Here is a 6,000-nt window from a genome sequence, read left to right as displayed (position 1 = left end):
GTGCTGAAGCTTGATAAAGGAATGGATAAAAATATGAGAAAAGTTGTGCTGGTTGCAGAAAATACCCCTCATTAGAAGCTGGTGTCTCAGACCATGCTGCTTACTGTGGGATACGACCTTTTTTGCTCAACCCTTTGGCCAGGGCAACTGAAAGTCCATTGGACAGAATACATAGAAAAAATCCTTAAAACCCAAACATGTAGCCAGAGAAGAGAGGCATTATCTCAATGTGTTCTTGGCATAGTACTGCAATCTACAGAGAAGGCCCCGAAGGACCATACTTGGGTGCTGGAAGTGGTATAGCCACAAGAACACACATCATCAAACAGCTGCTTAACCCTACCAAGGCTGTGCTTTAGGAGCAGTGCTTCTCATGCCATCCTAAACATCCACCCTTGCCTTCCCTGTCTCTCCTGTGGCAGAAAAAAGTGTTTTGTCTTCCTAGATGGTAGATGGTTCAGAGAACAGACCTGCCTAAGGAATAACTGGCCAACAGGAACAAGAAAAGCATGGTTGTTGTTCAGCTGGTTTAGATCTTGGACAGGTTTCATGGACAGGCAACTGTGCTGGCACAATAGAAAAGGCAGCCTTGGAGCAGGTATGGGCAGACAGAAGGAGCAGGACAGTCCAAACTAGTGAGGGCAGGGAAGAAGCACCTGTCAGACCGTACCAGAAGAACAGCAAAAAAGTGTCACAACTCTCCTAATATCCAGCTGCACTGGATGGCCATACTGGCATGGTGCCTGCAGATATGTCTCTGGTAACTTCCTGTTGCATGAGTGTTTGCTAACCAAGAACCAACGAGGAACACTGCTTTCTTCAAGAGAAAAGTTGACAGGTTTTAATACCTCCCAGCGTCCAAAGTCACTTTAATAGGGAGAGATAGCTCTATTGTTTTTTCTGGGGGAGGATGTGGTTTATCCTGTTATGCAATAACAGCAGACCAACACAGCATTATTATATCTGAATGGAAATAAGCTCCGCTCTGTGTGGTTTTCCAGTCTTACAGAACAGTTTGGGTTGTGATACTTCGCCCCCAGGACTTTCTTTCCCACCAATAGCAACATATTTTCCAGGAAGCACAAAAACCTCTTTTTCACTCTCAAGGGAGAAAGTCAACAGCCTGCCCAAGTCTCAATATTTGCTGAGTAAGCACAATAAAAGTATCTCACTGTAAATACACAGCTTCATCTGACACCTATTGCTACAAGCAGTGGCAAAATACCATGAAACGCTGGGGCAACACAGGCCAAACAGGCTACACAAAACCCAGCAGGTTCACATGGGTTTTTGTTTGTTGCTAGAGAGGGGAAAAAGAAGCAAAAATGCTAAAGTAACTTCAGGTTCAGATGCCAGAACATTATCCTGATCCCAGGGTTTCAGCGGAGCTCAGATTTCACATCCTGAGTGCTGGAGATAAAAATCCATGTAGTCTGAATTAGCCATGGCCCAGCAGCTGCAAATGTGCCCAGCTCCCTGCTGGGCTATCGTTGTAGACGATCAGGCAGATGGGAGACCAAAGCACACTGAGAGCTCAGAGCACCCCAAGATCCCCAGAAGTGCTAATATGACAACGTCACTCGCTTCTGTTCAACCACCACAGTGTTCTGAAACTTGCAAGAATAAAACACCCTAGTTACTGGGGACAGAACCAATTAGCCTGCCAGCACTAGGTGTCTGTACAACCAGTGCTGCAGCTTGGTGAGGCCAGATCAAGTAAGAGGAGAGAGACATCACATGGGAGCATCTCTGGTCTACAGGAAGAGCTCTTTCTAGGGAGCTGCCTGCTGTTGGCTCCCTTCCTTGGCCTTGAGGGAGTGCACGAGGAAGTGCTAAGGATGACAGGCCCAGAATCAGACCCAAGACACTGCACGAGCAGCCTATAGGATGGGCACAGCACAGAAGTGACAAGGCCATGGCACAGGAGCCAAGCTGGCCCATGCTGACAGTGACAAGGGGTGCAGCTGGAGCTGACGCCCTTGGGAGGCTGCCCATGCAGGTGCTGCACCAGAGCCAGGGTAGCTTCAGCTTGGATGCCCACCTAAGCCCTCAGAAATGTCACCCAAAGCTGGAGCACACTGAGGCTGGGCAGAGAGGGGAGAAGGTAGCAGAAACCTACCTGTCTGCCCTGGCCTGGGGCAGCTGCCTGGGCTGCTGTTGAGACATTGGTCAGATTTTCAGCAGCTCCTTTTGCTGTTGTTGAAGATAAAACGCCTGGCTTGGCCAGCTGCTGGCCTGACCCTCAGAGTATTCCTTGTGCTCTTTCCCAGCATTTGTTGTTCCTCTTTTTTCCCAGCAGCCCTCGTAAGAAAACTGGGTCCTTTGGCTGTGAGACAGCTCTTGGCATGAGGAATTGGTCAGCTGGATTTATTGCAGCCAGCAAGTCTCGCTCCAGCCCTTACAAGTCCCTAGCCAGAGGAACACACAGACTCACAGCATTTGTAACCAAACTTCATTGCACATCAAAAGCCTCATTTTCATCCTTGAGGCATTTAGAATCGCCTGCAGGTGGGTATGTCCTGCACTCCGTTATGAAATACCAGTACAGGTTTTCAGTGCAGGTCAAAAATTACTGCTTCCATAGCTGAATCCTTACACAGTCTGTAAAGTTTCTGCTTTCCTACCCCTCAAAAGTGCTCTGTACTTGCTGCTTGAAAATACTTTGCTGACAACAAACCAGGAGCTTTTAGGGGAACTAAAAATCTACTCTGCATCTAAGGCAAGGGAAGTTCCACAACACCGGGTCTTGTGAGAGGAACATGATGATACGGGAGGTGGCCTTGCTCAGGAAATCAAAAGATGATCATCAGGCTGATTGGACTTATCTTCAAAGAGAAAAGCCAAGAGCAGTGAAATATGCCCATAGTAAGTACATTTGCGGTTAGAGAGAGGTACGTACAACGATAAAACAGCACTGTGCTGCTTCACATGTCCCACAAGTAGCTCAAAATGCTACACATGATCTTAATCAGTAATTATGTAGGGTGCTGCTGGCTTTATTCCTCTTCACCTCCTTCCTTCTCCCCCAGGCCAGGTCACATAGACTGTAACACTGCCAGGTGTAGGTCAAATTGGCTAAACACTTCTAAAGCATTACAAGGATTTTTTTTTTTCCAGTTAGTCTCTTACTCAGTTGAGATGATATTTAGCTGCCAAAGAAGAAGTCATACACAGTAGTGTAGCATGCACTACTATAACACTTTAAGAATTGCCATCTCAATGCTTGCTACAAAATCCAGCTACTACTGAGAGCTCCTTGAACTGATGACAGTATATGAACCACTCTGCCCCAGCCTTCCTCTGCTAATTGTTTTAATCACTTTCTGCAAAGTTTCGTCTTCACCATATAGATTCTGAGTTCCAGAACTAGTTTTGCCTGATGGCAGGATCTTTTGATATAGCTGCATTTTTAATTCTACTATTATTATCATTATTATTTTGAAGACAGGCATTAATCCAGTAAAAAATTTTGCCTCGCAGAGATTATGGCACAGGCTCTAGATAGGCATTGAAATCACCCAATCACTTCCATTTTGCAAGTTCTCTTCAACTGACAAATAATATGGCTGTAGGTTTTTTAAAAAAAAAAAAAAAGAAAAAAAAGAAAAAAAAAAAGGACTATATACCAGCAGTGAAAAGGGTCCCTTGAAACCTGGGCACATCATCCAAGAAAGGACTGGGGACTGATCATTTCAGGTGGCAAAGGCACTGCCTGTGACATTAGAGTTCCAAATATTCAGAGCCAGGGAGAACTGGCCAGTGCTTCCTGCTCTGAGGAATGTTGTGATGTTCAGTTTCCGATGGTCTTCATGATGTACCCAACAGCTCCTCTCTGTTGGAAGCCCTGAGGCAATTCTTCTTCAAGGACTCCAGGACCACTGAATCTTGCCTACTGTGCAGCTGCAGACCAGGGTCCTACAAACACTTCAGCACCCCAGACTCACAAGATTTTCTCACCATGTGACCACTGGATCAATTTGTTCCCAGATCAGTGGGCTGGACAGTTAAATGAGGCACAACTTGTCCATAGTTCACTGTGTCATGTGAGCTGTGGGACTCCCAGTCGCCTAGGGAGCACACGGTTGGTAACGGTCCTCCAGCCATCACGCACGGCTGATCTGCTGGAACGCAGATCCCAGAAGAAGTGGTCTCCATTCAGAGTATTTTTCTTGGAATAATCAATGGGAAGTGTTGCTCAACATAAAGCAGTCAGGTCTAATTGACATATGCTAGAGGCTGATAAAGAAACACAGCTCTACAGAGGACAATGCCTCCCCATTTCCCAATTAATTCTCAGGCACCAGATTGACAGATGCACAGACTCAAAGGCCAAAAATCTAATTTTCCATTAAAATCCCTGCTAGTTCCTACAAAGGATGGGGAAAGCACTAAAAATCATAAATACAGCATGATTCAGAACAGCAGTTGTCAGAATATATTCTTCTTTTGACTCCCTCGTGGCAGCTTTTTTTCTTTTTTTTTTTTAATGTTGTGGCTTGATATTATTAGCAACAGAACTTTGTTATGATCTTATGTAAACAGAGTGGCTTTTTTTAAGAGGGGAGACCTTCGGTCCCGCCCAGCTCTCAAGCATCACTAGGTGGAGGCATTGCTCAGCACAACGCCGGTGCGGCTCACTGCTGCGGGATTTGGGGATCCCCCCAGCCACTTCCTATGGCAGATGTTGTTACTCCCTCACCAGCCCTCACCCTGGCACCCCTCATCTTTTCCCATCCTCCGTTGTTTGCTCTCTTGGATGCGACCCTTTCCTCAGTAATAAGCTAGCTCTCCTAAATTAGGTACCCAACCAACTATGTGGGCCAACCCTCCAAAAATGTCAAGCACACCAAAGTTAGTGGGTTTTAAAAAGTGACAGCAGACGGTAGTGGCACGTCCTTGGCTCATTTAAAGACATACGTGTATTATGCCATTCAGATCTAGGCTGGGGAGACTCTTTTTTATGAAAAACTTGGCTTTTCTTGCAGAAGTCGGCATGTGTTCTATTCTCTTCAGTCTCTGAGGAGAATCAAGTTCCGTTTACCCTAAAAATACAGGAATCGGAGCCAGATATCAAGCAGAACCAGATGTCACGACCCAGAAGAGAGCGTACACAGATGGTAGGGGGACATATGGCACACAAGTTCTTCCCTACTGTGAGTGTCCCTGTCAAGATAACTCTTTAGCTTTTTCACTATTTGTTCCTGTAGGCAATATGTAGGGGAGTTAACTGCCAATTTTTTTTTTTGTTTTAAAGGGATAGATGAATCTTATTTCTTGTAACGGCCAGATATCCTGCTTATTCACTGTTTCAGAAGTGGGAGAATTTATAACCTCCTTCACCTGCCTGTAACTTCTTTACTCCTGCAAAGATGCATTTGTCCTGTCACTTCTCCTGTGCTCCATTTAAAATGATGTGGTTGTGACACACCTTACCCAGAAACTATACAGCCCTAGTTAATACAGAGTGCGCTTCCCTAGGAGTGAGAGGTAGGATAAGAGTCGAGCAGAAGCTCAAGGCAGCAAGATAAAGGGGAAATGTGAAATCAACGTCTGTGCTTTTCTACCTGCGAGGATGCAGCACAGGGGTAAATTGAAAGGAAAAAAAGAAAAAAGTCAGTCAGGGCTGTCCTGTCTGGGGCCGTCGCGTAGGCTCCACCAGGTTGCGACAACTCATTCTGGGTTTGGGCTCAGAGCACGTGACCCTCCCCATTACAGAAGCCTCTGTCCATGAATCAATACGGTCATAGATGTGTACATTAAAACATGAAACAGGCTGTATCTTGGCACTAGTGGGATGTAGGAGGAAAATTACGACAGGAGGAAAGTCTCCCAGAAAAAACTAGCCTCGCAGTACGGATGGAAAGATGCAGTGGAAGTAGAAAATCTGAGACAAGTTAATCACCAGGCAAGAAAGGGGCAATCTGGAACACCAAATAAATTGACAGGAATGAGCCAACAGAAGAGGTATCACACAGTTATGGTTGAAAAGTAAAAAATGGT

Source organism: Phalacrocorax carbo, chromosome 1, assembly GCF_963921805.1.
Source record: "Phalacrocorax carbo chromosome 1, bPhaCar2.1, whole genome shotgun sequence".
Lineage (NCBI taxonomy): Eukaryota > Metazoa > Chordata > Aves > Suliformes > Phalacrocoracidae > Phalacrocorax > Phalacrocorax carbo.
The sequence above is the reverse complement of the archived record's forward strand: the minus strand, read 5'-3'. Positions refer to the sequence as shown.